Below are 18,695 nucleotides of genomic sequence, written 5' to 3' on the forward strand. Positions count from 1 at the left end.
TTAGTCATTTTGATGTTTTTGTCAGTTGTATGTTTTTTTATTTATTGCTATTTCTTACAGTATGTATAGTTCATGTATTTTCAGTAATTTTAGTAAGTTATTAGTGTTTTTTTATTATTATTGTTTCGTTTTCTGTACTTCTAGTTAAAAAATGAGAAATGTAGCAAAACCAATTAAGTTTGGGCAAACACTTCCTGTTAACTTTGCAGCTTGCTGTGATTTATAGCTCCATATGTTCATAATGGAGCTGTTCATAAAGTTTTATTTCTAACTTAGACTCAAGTATTAAAAATACAGTTCAAAGCACATTTTGGGGGCATTCTAAAATGCTTAAAGTGGTTTAATGTTTTAAAACAGTGATATTGGAGCAACAAATTTAATATAATACATGCTTTAAAATTATTAGGCTAACAACCTATTAATAACCTTATTAATAATATTACTATTAATAAAGCAGAATAGCCTAGTATATGAATGCAACATGCAGCACGCTAAGCTTTTTCTCCCTACAGCAAACGATTAAGGGAACAAAGTATATATTAAAACATTTCATTGCTTTTATTTGAGAAAACGCAAAACATTAAAAACCCATTTATTTTCCCACCTCTGTACGCCTTTAGGGGCCCTGTAGTTTTGTTGATATTTTTATACATTTTTTCTTGATTAGTTTTAGTTTACTTAGTTTTAGTTAGAAAATTAGAAATGTTGCCTGAAATAAATAATTTACGTAATTTGAATAGGTTTTTATTTTATTTCTAGCAATGCTTTATGGTCTTTGTTTTGGTTTTGTGTATATAGTCATGTGTATATGATCGTTACTTAATGTCCTAATGGTGTTTGACCCGTACAATGTATTTTAGCTATTGCTACAATGTTAACATTCATTTTATTCAGCCTTAACTTTTTGCAGTTTAAAATTTAGTCAAGTCACTCGTCTCCAGCATGTCTACCCAGTCTGTCCTGGGAATCCTTTGTCAGATCCTTGATCTGAACAGTGTAGCGGTTCCTCTAACGTATCATTTGGGGCTTTAAAAAAGCTTGATTGTGGATTTCATTTCGTTTTTTTTATTTAATATAAATACACTTCAAATGCTGTATTTGTGCTGATTTTGAGAGTAAACATAACACCCCAAGGCATTGTGATAGCACATAAGATCTTTAATACATCTTTCGTAAAATGATCAATAATCCAAGCTTTCTCCATAAATGGCCTCCACTAATGCCAGCACTAAACAAAGCAGTTCAGTCCGCATGCGTTATATTTCCTTAAGGCCAAGAATTTCCCTATTTATCGGCGTAATGCGTGTGCCTGCACCATCTGACTGCTGAATTTACTGTCCACAGGAGTCTTGTATCTCTTGTTCTCTTCCTCATTTCTCATTCGCTCTCTCTCTTTAGTCTCTCTTTCATATTTACCACATACGTACGCACACACAAGCCCAGCGCTGACAGATGCCTGGTTCTCCACGGGCTCATTATGACCCTGTCCACCATAGAGTTCCTTCCTATAAAACATGTGGCATTTCATCAGGAAAGCGCTGGAAGCAAAGCCTCTGTCCAGGACCTGCTTATAATAGGTCTCCAAGGCTTTGGTGTTGATGCTATGAGGAACCCCAAGACATGCCGTGGCGGTCATGGGATGACCCCAAAACGACAAACTCCTCATTTGTATTGTTTTGAGTAGGACCCGAGGTCTGTCAGGTATACTAATGCAGTGGCGTGCCTTCGTGTGTCGCCTCATTTTGCATGCTTCGGAGTTGTTCACCAGAGGAGAATAACTCCTTAGGCTAATTGCTGCAACTGAAAGAAGTGAAAGAAATTTCACATTTATGTCAGACTCCACAAACCCTCACTCACGGGTCTTTATTCCTGAAAATGGCCCCTCGGCGCTCAGCAATAAACATTCACCTGACAATTTTTTTGTTGCTGGGGAATTCCTTAGCAGCTGTATGTCTAGATAATCTAGTGTTTTTAGATGGATTCATCTTCTTTCTGTACGTTGTTGTGAACAGAAAGCTCTGTTTGTAACAAAACCAGACGAGGTGACATGCTGACAAGTCTGTTTCCGACTTTTATTTTTTGATGCTTCTACTCTCAGCTTCTGCACGTTTAAATGGTTTTGTTCGACAGAAGCTGCACCGCTGCTTTTTAATAGTTTTCTTCGCAAACATGTACGGATGGTCAATCAGCATTGCATATGAGCATAGCGATTCTGTATTAGGGATGTGCATCTCCATAACGAGGTAGATGCGATGTACATTTCGATGCATATAGCCAATAAAGATAGATATGAAGCAGCTGCGATTTGGTTCAGACAGACAGCAAATCATAAATTAACTTATATGCATTCTGACTTCTAACACATTCGTCATATTCACATAGAAACAGCGGTGAAAGAATGCACTTGAGAAAGAGTTCTAGATCAATCTATGCATACAATACATTTTAAAGGTCACTTTTTAAATACAAAAGTATAGCGCATATACTAATAATTATATCAGTGAATCTTACCATCCCTTTTCTGTATAGAAATGAGTGCAGACAACCGATTAATTGTGATTAATCTTACATGTATATACATTTATATTTATATATATACATATATTTCATATAGAAACAACACGCTTGAAATATATACATCTTAAATATATACATGAATGCGTTTTTATTTATACATAATAAATATACACAGTATACACTCATGCATTATGCAAACCAAAACGTTTATTTTGAATGCAGTTAATCATGATTAATCATTTGATAGCACTAATAGAAATGTGTTAGAATTATGAGAATTAGAAAAGAAAAATCAGAATCATGAGATAAAAAAGTAGCATTTTTTAATAACCATTTTTAATTTTATAACTTTGTGGGAAAAACTTTGAGATATAAACTCATGAGGGAACAAAAATAATTTTCATAGAATTTTGAGTTTCTATGTTTTTAATATAAACCATAAGATAGAAACTCAACATTTTAATAAAGGTCCTCTCACAATACAATTCAAAGCTGTTTTTTTGTTTTTTTTTACCAGGAATTAAAAATTTAAATGGTAATTCATTTTTATCTCACAATTCAGATTTTTGTTCTGCTTTACATCTCATAAACTATTAAAAAACAAGTCAGCACTGTAAAATCTTCTGAGATAACTTTTAAAAAGCAGAATGTGGAACTCATTTTATGTAACCAAAGAAGAACCAAAATCAAAAGGAAACAGACCACTGGGAGAATTCAGCTTCTCCTAATTGGTCCTCTTGAATCCTCACAATTGGCTGTGTGAGTACGTTCTGACCTGGAAAAGTTTGTTGAGGAGGGACAAATAAAAGTGTGATACACACAAGATACAGTCATATCCCCAGTGTCTCAGCTTGAAGAGTGTGAGAATGTGGGTACTACAATATATAAGTGTGAAACGAACCAAACCTGTCTTCGCTTGTTTGTCACAAAGTTTTACGTCTAAACACAGCACGATGTTCTGACAGACACACTTAGCACATGCCTAGTTTGTTTAGCACTTTTAATGACACAAGACACATCGACCAAGTCAGGGGCCTGTGTTGACATGCACTGATTTGCTATGACTTGAATAATATTAGCTGAGGCCTATTGAAAACCGTGCGAGTAACTAATTACAGTGTGCTTAGTTGTATTTAATATTTCAGTTATTCTCAAAAGGATATACCTATAAATGATACATTGCCAAACTGTAATGTCTAGAAGGTAGATTTGTGTGGTCGACTAAAAGTAATGAACCCTAAAACCTTGCTTTTGAACCCTGCACCTGAGGGCCGTCTGCCCTGCAAAGTTTTTTTTTCCGAACCGCTTCAGCACACCTGATCCCCGTGACTAGTCAAGTGATCCTGAAAACCTTGATTAGCTGGTTCAGAGGTGTTTGATTGGGGTTGTAGCTAAATTCTGTGTGAAAGTGTGTCCTAGGAGCCAGGCCTATCACCTAAAAACAAGAATACTGTAGTTACTGAAAAGTTTTAAAAGAATGATTCATCCCAAAATAGACATTTACGGAAAGTTTACTTACCTTCAGGTCATCCTAGATGAGCTTGTTACTTTGTAAGAGCATAGAAAAATTGAGCATTATATTGTTTGCTCGACAGCTGGATCCTCTGCAGTGAACGGGTGCCGCCATAATGAGTCCAAACTGCTGATAAAAACATCACAGTGATCCACAAGTAATCCACACCGCTCCAGTCCATCAGTTGATGTCTGGTGAATTTATGTCATTTCCGACGGCACCCATTGACTGCAGAGGATCTGTTTGTGAGCAAATGATGTAATGAAACATTTCTCCAGATCTCTTTTTGATGAAAGCGCTTAACTCATCTTTTCATTATTCATATAAGCAATGAATAAGCTCGTACATTTGCATATAGTGATGCACATTTGTAATATGAACACTAAATGCGTATATGATACATTACTGTAAACTCTGTACTTTGCATGCCAATTTCAATTTGCTTTATCATCTCTTTTAAAAGAATTTAGATAATGCATCCATATTCTCTTGCGTGTGTCGCTGCAAATGTTATTTTACAAGCATGCCTGGTCACTTAAAAGTGTAAATTACAAAACACATCGGATGAAAAATTGGATTAGTGCTCTGGAAAAGAGACTGATTTACACATTATTCGTGCCTCATTAATGGCAGCCCTCAAGTCCAAAATCTAACAGGATCGTGGTCTTGAATCAGTCAAACCGAGCATCGTATTGCATGCACTTACACAATCTTCATTTAGTATCGAGCAGGCAGACATAGTGGAGGAAGATCTCGGAGAATCTTGGCTCACTCATAGAGGTATCCTGTCACAGGATCCTGCGGGATACGGAGGGACCTGAATCGGTATCAAGCAGGTGGGGCGCTGGAGGGCTGACATTTTAAAGGATTTCACAGTATCTTTGAGTTTGACGCATCCATGCCAGGAAAGTAACCAGAGGCGCGTCCTAGAGCAGCTTTAGCACAGGACTCAACTCTCCACGGCCAAGTGCCAACAAATACACTGAAACATGGTTAAATATCAGAACAGATGAGCTTCGGATACATTACATAAATAATCATAAACAGAAGCAATATTGAATGTCAGAGGATGTCATACGAATCATAAAGAACTGATTAGATTAGACTAGATTTTCAAAATAGAAATTTGGAATTTTTCTAGTTCAGTCTATGTAATTTTGTTAAACTTGTTTGTTTATTGCTATGTTTTTATATGTTTAGTAAAATATTTTAAATAACGATATGTATTGTAGGATAGATTTTGTATTTCATGCTTCAGTAAAAGAAAAAAACGCTATTGTCTGGAAGGAACGGTGTGATTTCCGCAGGAGTTTTTAATACGTCAACCAGTGACGTAACATCCGGTACAGTACGCGCCTATTCAAACCTTCGGGAGGAGGAAGCTAAAACAGCGTGCGGTGAGTTTGACATGTCGGACGAACGCAGTGTTTCTCAAGCCGAGGGATAGAAAATATCGGGATGCGTGAACGCAGATGTAGATGCGAGATAAACGCGCTAGACAGCTTGCGCCGAGAACTGGCGGGAAGTTAGCAAGGCGGCTAGCAGTTGTTTACCCCCGTTCAAGCACGTTCTTACGGAGCTGCAGAAATAAACGCGGCTGCAGAAATAAACGCGGCTGCATTTGAGTGCCATTAACAAGTGCAGTGAAACGTATCTTTATGATACGTGAGGTGCGTTAAATGGCCTCGGGAGTCTTTAACATGTAGACTCGGAAACCTGGTTGAGTGATAATGTTTACTGAAGTGCGCAAAGTTAAACGCTGGCGATATGATTTCAGTTTGATGGCTCGTGTGATGCCTCTGCCGCTGTTCTGCATAAATGTCAATGTATAAACTCAATTACATAAGGCCAACAGTCATTGCAGCTAAACAACCTTTGCTTCGCCACAGATTCAGGAAAATAAAGTCTCTCTCACACACACACACACACACACACACACACTCTCTCTCCTCTCTCTCTCTCTCTCTCTCTCTCTCTCTCCTCTCTCTCTCTCCTCTCCTCTCTCTCTCTCTCTCTCTCGTTGTCATTATCGTTTAGCGTGAGCCTGCATCTGTGTAGTGAATGCGCCCGAGGACCTATTTCCTCTAACATTAGCTGTTGTGATGTTGGCATTATTACTGAAGCGTTTTGTTAACAGGAGCTCACAGGGTCACATTACCATGCTCCTGAAGCGCGCTGCTGTTTTTACTCTCAATATACCCATTTAAACACAGCAGAGAGCACGTGCGTGTGCAGGAGTTTTGTTTGTCCAGGCCAGAGATATTAGAGTTGTCGTGCACAGCAGTGCTCCTATCTTTGGACGTTTTTTGCACAAGCCAATTTTTGGGCATTACAAATAAAATGTTTGTCCTTTTGGTAGTCTGTAAAAAAGGGCAATTGTGAAAAAATAAGTTGATGGGAAAAGCTAAAAAAGAATCTGATATGGAGAAATGAAAGGCACTTTTCAGTTATGGTATTATGAGAAAAGATTTAAGATTGACATTGACTCTTTGTGTGCATTTCTAAGAGAGATATATATATAAATTATTCTTAGACGACGAAATAAGTGGGGAACTAAACAATAAAAAAGCCATCTATTAAGTATCCTTTCATTGCTTCCAAAAGTTAGATGACTATTTATGAACTGTATCAACCCCTGTAATAATTTTGGAACTTGAAATTGTTGAAGAAGTGGAAGTTGTAAAAATGCATAAGCTGTTCATGAGACAGAATGTTTCACTGTCATAGAAAAGAGCAATAGCAAAAATCACAATAACATAAAAAGTGTTTTGCATTCCACTTTGTGCCTTTTTTTATGCTGTTATCTTATGATTCAGTGACATAACATGGTCTTAAAATGACAATCATATCACTTATCGCAGTTAAGGCAAAATATTGCACAACAAAAAGTCGTTACTGTGACAGGCCTAAAATCCAAGTCTCTTCTCTGTAGAAATTACATTTAAAAAAAAAAAAATCATAATTTTCAGTTAGGCTTTATATATAAAGAATTAAGTAAACAACACTTTATTTAAAATTGTTTTTTTCAATCTAGAGTTAGAATATTAACTATTAAACTATAAATAATTTTAATCATATTTATTTAATCATTATTTAAATATTAATATTTTTGTGGTGATGCAAATTATAGTAATGTGAAATATTTATTTGTATTTTTATCTACATTTATGCACATTTAGTATATTAGTATAGTATATTACTGGGCATTACAATACTAGGATGCTTAAATGTAGTTTTAGGAGCATTTACAACTATTATTTTCTCCTGTACTTAAACCTACTGTGCCTTTTTTTTTATGCAGAGTTTCCCCTTAAGCTATTTGTCCAGTGCTAATTTGCGTGGATTTATTTAAAAAATCCTACATTTTCTTCACATTTGAAATTGCTGTTTTTATTTTTGGCAAACCATTACAGATAAATGCATCAAGCAGCGATGGAAATGACCTCCGGTTTTGCTGCTGGTCAGACAGCTCCTGCCTGACTAAGTGGGTGGTTTTTGGCCAAACTTAGCAGAAATCGCTACAGATCTCGGCTGAATAGTTCAGTAAACCGACGTCTGGAGAAAGGAGAAAACTGCATTCACGCTTCCTTCAGAAATGCGATCTAGTTTCTGTCGTCCAGCGAGCACATCGTTCAGATCATTCAGGATGGTTGTGTGTTACTGTGATGCTTGTGGTATTTGTGTTGAGTCCTGGGTGAGTGTTTTGAGTCCTGCTTTTTTGTAAAGAGGGTGGGGGAGGGGGTGAAAAAAGCGTGATGTCTGGGCTAATTAATTCTTGTTTGAGTTGAGAAATCCCTTGGGGAATTAATTAGACACACCATGTATTGATTTTTCTTTCTTTTCCTGAATTCTGTACTTTTAACAGTAAAGCCTAATTCACTTTGCATACAGGCTTAGTTCCTTTTCGTTCCACTTCGGAGGTTTCAATTTCCTTTTTGGAGTGCCTGGGAGAAATGCGTGAGGAATATTCATAAGCGCTAACAACATCACTCTGGTTCATCCTGATGCCCTGTGTAATGATGTCTTCCGTCACGTCGTCTGAGGCGAATAGCGCGGCAGCTGGATCAAAACGTGAAAGAAATGTATCCGCAGTGCCAAGATGTCTAAATAAGTGTTCTTTTTGTTTTTTTTTTCAAGGACAGTCTGATAGCTGGATTCGTACTAAAATCGGTTCAGTCACCTATGATTGTCACGCTTTAATTCTGGATTAAAGGTGAGAGACACCTTGACGGTGTTAATTTCAACTCTTTTAAACAAGCGCTGAGATTCATCCAGCGGGCTCTCAGATGAAGTGTAAGCGGTACATTGCTCGGTTTATTGACTTTTATGCACTTGCAGTTAGAGGTTGTGTCAGAGGGGTGGACTTTCCATTCACCCGTGGTTTTCATTTTAAGTGTATTTAAAAACACTCTTCAAGGTCAGTGAAGACAGAGACACTCTTACTCGTATGCCCCTCTCCGTTTAGTACACCCTCGCGCCCGGGGTCTCAGACTCAGATTACCTGGAGGCGCTAGTCAGGTGGTATTCAAAGCGAGTCCAGAATTGTTTTGCTAGAGAGTTGAGGCTTAGCCGACAAGTTTTGAAGTCCATTGGTTCGACTTCCGGCTTGCTCTGCTCCTCTTCATGTCCCGTTTAGAGGAGCAGATGTCTCTTGTGACATTTTCAGTGCGATTCGCATCGTGAAATCAGAAAATGGGTCACCGTTACGATATGTTCTGATTGATTACGTAATTACCAAACACGCAAAAGCCATGACTGGAAATAGACTTGTGAAAAGGAAGTGCACTTAATTGTACTTGGTGTGCAGTAACTTTGAATGTTAAAAGCACGGTAGAAGTTCTATTTGCAGATCATATAATAGTAATAAGAAAAAAGGCCAGCACTGGTATTACTTAGAGTACACTTTTTTAAAATGAACTTAAAAAGTCGGGGCATAATAACTCACGTCAAAATAAAAGTTGTATGAGTTCAAAGTACATTTTATATAAATACGTAAGCTTAAATGTATATATATTAAAAAAGTAAGATATGTTTATATATGAAATATTTATATAAAATATAAACTATTAATATAAATAATAACAAATGCATAAAAACTCACTTATAAATATTTACCATAATGCCTACACATCTATGTTATTTTATTTATATATATATATATATATATATATATATATATATATATACACACAATAGCTTATATATAAGCAAATATAATGCAATTATTAATATTCATCTGACTAAATGTTTTTATCAATGCCTCTAAATAAGTACACTTATTTGATATTTAATAACATTAAAGCTATATGATGTACTTGATCTATAATTTTAACTGTAATTTAAATTCCAATTATTACGTTAGTATATTTAAATGAAAAAAAGCCCCCATTGAATTATATGGTAACACTTTTACAATAAGGTGTCATTAGTTAGTGATATGTTAAGTGCTGTGAACAATGAACAATACATTTATTACACTTATTGAGTTAATGTTGGATTAATAAAAATACTGATGAATTCATTTGTTGGTTCATATTATTGGGTCACGGTGCATTAACTCGTAATTAATAAGAGCAACTTATGAATTTAATAATACTGCGTAAGTGCACAGAAACTGAACGATTGAGTAACGGTAATAAATAATGTAAATTATGGTTCATGCTTAGTTCATATTAACTATTATATTTAACCAAAAGAACCATGTTATAAAGTGTTAATAATCATATTTTGTAGTTTACCATGTGAGCAACTTGATTGCATTTATCAAGAACCACGTCAACTACATTTCTATAGCATGTTTTTAAATATAATATATAGAGATATACTTATGTTTAAGTAGGTCTAGCGATCTAAATTAAGTAGAACAAGCTTTTTTTTTTGAATAGTACTCTTTTCAGGTGTATACAAAGGAAATAGATGTGCATGTACAGTTGATTCAGTAAAATCAAATTTGGCTCAGCCTAACACAAGCAGACTTTAAGGTCATAGCAAGCTAATTTTGAAAGCATAAGATGTCCACCTCCTCCAAAACTCATGAGCATTACAGAGCAGACCAGAGGCTCACCAAAGATGTATTGTAATAATCTTATCATAAGAGGAAAGTGTCCTGAACCAAAAGCTTTTATACATCTATTGTCGTGATTTATGCTTAGATTCATCAGCGATTAGTGATGTGCATCCAGCAGATGTTGTTTACGCAGAGGTCGCCACGAGAGCCAGAAGGTCTATAAAAGATCAAGACCCTCGATGGGGCGTCTTTCCCAGATGTTCAGCTCCATCGAAGGAAACTCCACTTCATCAGGATGAGCTGTTGTATAACGCTCATGTTTCAATGGAGCTGCTCGTGTTGAGATGTTTCTCATTTCTGTTTCCTTTCGATCGGCGTTACGCCGCGGTCTTTCAGAATTAATTAGTGTATTCGGGATTCATCAGCACGCCGTCGCCACATGAGTTTTGCAGATGTTACCATGGTAGTATGGCCGGGCTGCGCGACGTCATCTCCACTGGCGACGCCACAGGGCTGCGTAACAGGCTTACTGAGATAACGTCATAGCACGCATGCCGTTTATTCTCGTTATCAATTTATCTTAAACCAGCGACATTTATTTCGCCAAACGCGTCGTTTGTATTCTTGTTCTTGCGCCACAGGCCATTATCAAAGAGTTCGTAGCCGCCAAAGTCAACGCATTCATTTCGATCGATGTCGCGTCTCTCCTTCTCACTTGCGCTAATACGTCTATAACGCTCACGACGACTTTCTCACCACACAGATAAAAGTCATGTTTGAGGCCGCTATTGTTTGTGTTTTAACAAACGCATGCTTGATAACAGACTTTCTGAACTTTTATTTGTTTTAACATTTTGCCAAATTTTGTGTGATTTGCAGCCTGCATTTTTCAAATAAAAATACATTTTTGAAGATGGCATCGTGCTATTTGTCATCGTCAGGGTCAACAAATTTAACAATGTTTATTATTATATTGTAATTATAAACATTTTAAAATTGCTTTCTTCGGTACAATGACTAAATTGCCATTATATTTAAAATCATAGGCTCATTATTTTTATAAATAAGACACAATGCCTACACTCCGGTGGTCAGATATAAGCACAGATTACGTAAAATGAATATAGAGATATTATTGCAGTATTGTTATTAATAATACAGTATCTGCAAGCGTTCATAAAGAATAGTCGCTAATAATAAAATGCATTCAAAGTAAAGTTTATTATATGTATATATGTATATACATATATATACATACATATATATACATATATATATATATACATATATATATATATATATATATATATAGTTATATAGTTAGTGTGTACTATTTATTATGCATAATATATAGCTTAATATACAATATATGCATGTGTGCAGAGTTTAATAAAAGCAATAAGCTAATAAATTGGATTTGGACATTCTGCCCCATATTTAGATTACATGAGGTATGTTAGTAAAAGTTAAATAATAAAAAGAAAATATTGAAGGAAATTGATGAGATCGACATGTAACTATAATACATAAAATGACAGCTGCCATCAGCAAAAATAAGGGTTAGACATCAATATTGGATCACCTGTAAGCGATTATTCGGCCATCGCCGACATGGGGACTGCATTCGCATAATCAGGTACAACGATACTTCAGTTGCGCCCTGTCGTTTCGCACAGCCTTGATTTTAGGTGATCACCGTTTACACTCACATTTCGTTATCACGCTGAGATTGGCGAATACACAGCACCAGCGCTGCCGATTTCTAAAAGTATATACTTAGTCTTCTTTCCTTCGGATAGGCTAGAGCGTTACAAATGTCCGGCAAAGATTCCGCACAGAGGTGGCGCCGAACAGCCGCAGAGATCAAGCAGAAAGCTTCATTTGGCCTTAAATTAAAGACAAGATCACGATGAACTCCGTGACGCTATATCAAGCCGAGCCCAGCTTGTCACGCTTAATTGCCCAGCCCGGCATCATTACCCGCATTCCGTTTAAAGTTGCCTGTGCCGTTTTAGCTACCGAAAAGACAGACAGAGGCGCCCAGTTATCTTCGGCCGCATGATTTTTCATTAAAATAACTAACATACCATCGCACCCAGAGAAAGAGCAAAGCACAGAAGCCACCTGCTCGGAGAGGTTAGCGCGCTTGAGACGCCGCGTCTGTGCTCAGCCTGCAGATTTCAGTCTGAATGAGTTGGGGTCGTTCAGCCCACCCCTGCTGTTTTCTTCTCAGAGGAGGACTTCTTCTCAGAGAATCAGGCTGAACAGCATCATCACGCAGTACATTGCCGACTTCTTCCTTAGTGATAGCGTGTGTTTTCTAAAATCTTTCAAATACTCATTTGAGTATTGGGGAATATATGATACATATTAAGTGTTTCAGGTTGTAAACAGATGGAGAGGAGTTTCATGTGACAAGTTTTCAGCAGTGTCTTGATTTTTCTTATTTTGTGTTTTTTATATGTATATATATATATATATATATATATATATGTATGCATGTGTATATATACATGTATGTATATATATATATATATTCATATACATATATACATAGCATATATATAATTTTTTCTCTCTATAATGGCGTTACTGCATCATTTCAACTATCATTATAGCTAAAAGTTATAAGAAACAAAATGCATTCAAAGTTCATGTTTCATGCGGTTTTTTCTCATAAAAATTGCCATTTATATGCACTCAAAAATAAGTTTATATACAGTAGTAAAGTCAGTAGTTTTTTTGACTAAAATATATCGTAGTATTCCATTATAAAACAAAGAGCAAGCAAAATCATCATGAATATATATATAAAATGTAAGATAAAAATCATTTTGTGCTTGTCATATTTACGTTGTGCCATCGAAACTGGTTGAGTTATATGTAACAAAACACGTACTGATGTTACGCAGCTATCATTTGGCAAAAGAGTTACGCGCTATTGTGTTTCTTCGTTCTACTATGATAAATATTGTTAATTTACTCAGCCAACAGTAAAAAGTCATTAGTTATTTGACGCCAGTTACCTCATTTTTCTTTCTTTCTTCTAATTTCAGAATTCTGTCGATTATGGAAACATTTGGTCAGCGACATTATTCATTGTTTCTTTTTCGTGTCATTTAACTGAAGAATAAGCGCATAAGAAAAGCACAAAACATAAAATAAGAAATAGTGACATTTTACTAAAAACAATAAAATAAAATAAAAGAAAATGTAGATTTTAAATTATTGATTTGTAAATCAATTAACATCAATGATGAATGATATCAGAATAATTAGCCCAGGTGTTGTTCAAATTTATTAAGATGGTGTCACATCCTCATCTATTTAATGGAGATTTGTCCTAACAACTAACTGCACAATAATGATGACAACACGTCAGTTATCTCTTTTTGAACATTATTGTTAGCTGAGGTTTGCTCACTAAAATGTTCAGCTTTAAAATTCCAGCCTTGTCATGCATCGTTAATATACAAAAAGCAAGGTTAGTAAAAGTCGTTTTCCAAATGAATACAGTAAAGTCAATTTAATGTTAAAATATTAAATATGAATGAACGTCGTTTTTCTGTAGGTAGATATTCTTTTAGTTTCAGTATTTAATAGTAGTTGTGCTATTAAATGAATTCATTATATTCATGCGGCAGATATTTTCTGCCTTGAATTACCGATTCTTGAAAACAGGTCATTCGATAAAAATCATTTGCTGTGAAGACGGTTTGTAGTTACATCGTAGCCAAGAGCAAGCCAGTATGCTTTTCCATTTTCTTTCTCCAGCAACATTAATGTCACAGCTTGTATCAAGCTCTTCATCGACAGACAATGGCTTGTATCGCCCAGAAGACATGCTCATCAAATCAGCCGTTTACCTCAGGCGACAATACCCACAAAATTAATCAGCGTTACTGGAAAAAATAACGTGCCTTGTCATCACCATATTTCAGGAATGTCTGCAGTTCGTTCCTGAACCTTCTCACCAAAGATGGAGTTTGATGCATTGCGCCAGAAGTCATACCCGTCGCAGCGTTTATCAGGTTAACAGCAGCAAAAAGCTCTCGCTTTTTTCAAAGTGCAATTCGTATGTAGTCCTACTTTTTTGACAAACAAATTTCATTTTTTCTTTGCTGTTGTCAGAGTTTGGGAAAATCGATTATTGCTCAGCCGTTACGTAATAGCTATCTTTTGTAACAACAGCACAAGATAAAGCTTGAATTGCCGTTATCACATATTGTACGCTTCAGCATTTGCTACTTTCAACATTATCAGCTCCACCTAGATATTGTAGTTGGGGTGATTAACTTCAGATACAGCCTGTAAGTCATGATCATTCAGATGCTGAAGTTCGTAACACTACAGCCGATGGGATGTTGTTTACTTGTCTCATCTTCAGGTCATTGTTACAATGATTGGTGTTACACAAAATATCTGTCGTGCAGCTTGGTTGCGGTAAGTTAGTTTTAACAGTGAATTTATGACGCTTTCTTGCATGTCATAAAACGGGCTTGAAAATCACATTTACTGATCTAGCACAATATTAAGTGAAATAATACAGCGAAAGAATACAAAAATAGCCCTGTTATGCATTATAGATATCAGGCATATCTCAGAATAGTCACAGTGTTATTACACGACATGGCACATACACACAAAATATATAAATATTAAAGTTATTTTAAATAATGAAAATGCAATTCGTATAATATCTCCGTAAAACATGCTAGTAAGAATATCATTTCGTTTACAAAATGCAATATTTCCATATTTCATCACATACTATCAAGAATAAAAGTATTATGTTGTTTCTTTACTATTAATTACATTTACAAAATTATAGTTTCATGAATTTAGTTTCGAAATATAGTTATTATACTTTATTATGTTTATAATATTACTGGGTCGTATTACACATTTACAGTAATTTTTTTTATTTTTTAGATGTTGTCTTTTTTTGGCAGATTTCACGACAAAGTTCTGATTTTCTGAGAGACAACCACATCTTTGAAATAGTTAGATGGATGGCAAGATGCTTGTGTTCATGTGAGTGTCATTACCCAGCCTTGCACCAGCTGCTGAACTTAGCTGAAAATCATAAGCCATTACATATATTTATTTCATAATATATATATATTTTCCCCAATGGTCCTTTTCCATTTCAGAGAAAGAAGGCATTTCTTTTGCAATGACAAATTTTACTCTGCTTCTAACATATGTTTATCCTCGGAGATCAAGGAGACTTTTGTTCTGGTTTTCGTTCATACTGGCGAAAAGGATAGTCTTCGTTCATTGGTTGCTTCACGAAATATAACGTACCAGGAATTTCTTGCAAAAGTCTCAGCTTGAGCTGGTGAGCCAACACACATGCCCAGCAACATTCAGTCTAGACTAAATGGAAGATGAAGTCAGAAACCAATGCTTGATGATTTTGACTTTAAAACATCAGCTTTACTGAGATACAACACGCTTTAAGTAGTGTTTTAATACAATAAACAAACACTGCGTAGCGTATAGTTTGAGTCACACCGTTGCCGTTAAAGTTTAACTTGCAGAGGCCAGATACCACTAATGGCACATTTATTTTGCTGCCAACAGCACTTCATGTTCTCCAACACTAAAGCTCAAGACAGTGGTGAACGCCTATGGTGCAGATCTTCTTCAAAAATAGCCTTCTCTTCAGCGCTCAGTCATGGCTTTCATCTCAGCAAGGCTGTAATAGCTTTTCCATTGTGCCATTTGTGCCTCTTCTGATGGAGGTTATATATTCTTCAAACACTTTCAGGGCCACTTTAGTAGACGCTAAATGAAAAAACGCCTAATGATATCAGATTAGTGAACTTTTCTCTCAGAGTGTCATGGCATTTCGAGGTAGTTTGTAATTGATTTTTACTTAAAGTGATCGGTCAACATTTTCAGAGGTTCAAACAAATCCAGACTCCAGCGATCGCGAATAATGAGGTGTTTGCTTCGGGTAGTGTTAGCAGGAGATTATTCATAGCCATAGCAGCTTAGACTCATCTGAAGAAAAGCTGACACAACCAATATTGCCAAAACATCGCCAAGGGGGTGCATAACTATACTGAATTTTCTAAATACATTTCATTGATCATGGCTTGATCACATTACGTAATGCAAGATAAAAGCGTTGCAACTTCAATCTTTCATTCTCAAATTGCCTATTGAAATATTGGCAATGCGATCGAACAAACACTTAAACTCGTAATGTGTAGGGAATTGAGTATCATGTTCAGCAAATCACTGATATCCTGATCACGCCACCGTTATATATTGATTCGTAGATATTCTTCAGTCTGAAATGCCAAGATATCTTAAGTAAAGTCGGTGTTACTCCCATAATGATGTTATTAAATGATCAACAACAGGTCAAATAGCTTCTGATTGTTTGTGATTCAGAATATTTCGTAAGGATTATAAAAGTGCTGATGCTTTCGTTAGCATTTGCACATGCAGTACATTACACTGCTCATTTTTGTATAGTCACAAGTACATCATCTTTTGTCAATAACTTCTTATTTATCATTAGATTACTGTTTCACACTAAAGATTACTGATTAAAGTTCGGGATGTTGAGCTGCAACATCTTCTTCACCTGGAGATTGCACTGAAACAGCTCACAGAGTGGGGATTATCAGACTACAAATTGCAAGGAGTTTGACCAGTGAGTTTCCTTAAAAATATGAAAGTGAAATAAATCACATACTAGCATGTTCACTTCAGCTGAGCCAACACACATCTCAGTAAATTTAAGCTACACAAACATTACTCGACCAGTAGAAACTTCTCGGCAGCATTGTAGTTAAAAATGTACAACTCAGAATGTTACTCTTTAGGAGCAAAGATGTCACACTCGACTAAAAGTACAAGGAGTAGCTCATCTCGAAATACCAGAAAACACATACACACTACCGTTGACGAGAAAGAGTGCTTTCTGAAAACTCACACATTCTATGTTGAACATCTTATTCATATAAAATATCAGTATTTGCCGTATTTTTATTTGTGCTGACAAATAAGTGTCATGATCATTTCCAGATTGGGATATCGCAGTTGAGTGTTAACAACTCGTGCTACCTTCGATAGCTTCACAGTGATCGCCATTGTCAGTGTGAACACACTCCAAATGTTACACATTGTCAAACATAAGTTGCGTTCATGATTACGCCAAGGTATTGGAGTTAATTAAATTACAGCAGTTCATCTTCAAAAGGAATATTTTTCAATCTCTCAAGAGTTAACAGTTGAGTTTAACATTTTTCAGTCCATTCATGCTCACCAGCCTTCAGCAGTGTTACTTTAGCAAAGCTAAAGACAGATAATTGATCTGACAGACCCTTTGCTTTCATACTATCTTCCAGCCATTATGCCGGGAAGGTATACCACGGTGCAGTGGTGCAATGATATTTATTATTAGCACACGGAATGTCCCTAGTTATACGATAACGCCATTCTCATTTTGCCAGTTGCTATCATCGCACCACATTATTTGGTATTTGACCGTGATGCCGAGCTGGAGATGCCGCACTCAGAATCCGAGACCTGGCTGAATGGATTATACAACGTCAAACTCAACTGTTTAACCTTTGAAATTGAAAATGAGTTTTTCATTTTTCAAAGTGAGTGTTCTCATGCTCAAATCGCCAATGCTTGTCTTCTCATGTTCGGCTTCATAAAAGGCCCAGACATGTCACTTTCTTGAACATTTCACGTTGGTCTGTTACCGGCATTCGATGGAATAAGTTGACAGTCCAGAAAGTCAACGCCAGCAAATCATTTAACTTTGAGAATTCGGATGTGGTGCAGGGCGTGAACTGCCATAAGCTGCCAACTGCCTGATATTCAATGACTATTAGCGTTCGCGTTAGCTCGGGATGGCTTCGATTTCACCCGTCAGCTGCCGACAAGGGGTTAACATGGGATAGTCGCTGTATCTCAGCCAGCAAAGCTGCCTAATTGAATTGGCCTTCAACTCATTGATTTAAACCAGGCTGTGCACCACTGTTACTCATCGTGACAGGTGGATGGGGACAATGTCAACATCTCTCTTATTGAATCGATTCGATGCATTAGAAAGCACTGTAAGGCGACAGATGAATTTCCGACAGCCAACGCTCTCTGTCTACTTACAATCACCTCGGAGGTGGCTCGAGATACTTCAGCGTGAGTTTTTCTTGTTGAGAGCAGTGGTTTGCGGAGGGTCACAGTCTGCAAAGAGTTTCTGCTCACCCACAAACGACACCCTGTCAACACTTTCAGGCATCTTCCAGAGCAGCGTATAAGCCTTGCAAAACATGCAGTAAGCTTCTTTGTGAGAACGCTTTTCAAGAACATTATACACACTCAGTTATATACAGAAGGCAAGGCTGTGTATGCCATCTGTTGGAAAACACTTTAAAAGAAACAAATAAGCCAGCCAGTTGCCATTTTGGGGAATGTTTGGTGTGCCTCAGCAAGAAATCTCCAGTCCTGTTAGCAGGTACTCCTGTTTGATCATTCAGCACTGTCACGACGTTCTCGTGACGCCAGCCGCATTATCACCAGAGAATAATCAGATGTTAGGAGACTCCACGCACTCACCTGTGCCACCTTAACATTTAATTAGTGTCAGGTAGACTTGTGGCCGAGTCTTCATACTTGAGCTTGAGAAGC

At 36.6% G+C, this 18,695-nt stretch overlaps 1 pseudogene; it reads right to left on the reverse strand.

Moving 5' to 3' along the window:
* Nucleotides 1-18,695, reverse strand: part of LOC122347532 — a 663,620-nt pseudogene that overhangs the window by 440,200 nt on the left and 204,725 nt on the right.

This window comes from Puntigrus tetrazona, chromosome 6 (genome assembly GCF_018831695.1).
Source record: "Puntigrus tetrazona isolate hp1 chromosome 6, ASM1883169v1, whole genome shotgun sequence".
Lineage (NCBI taxonomy): Eukaryota > Metazoa > Chordata > Actinopteri > Cypriniformes > Cyprinidae > Puntigrus > Puntigrus tetrazona.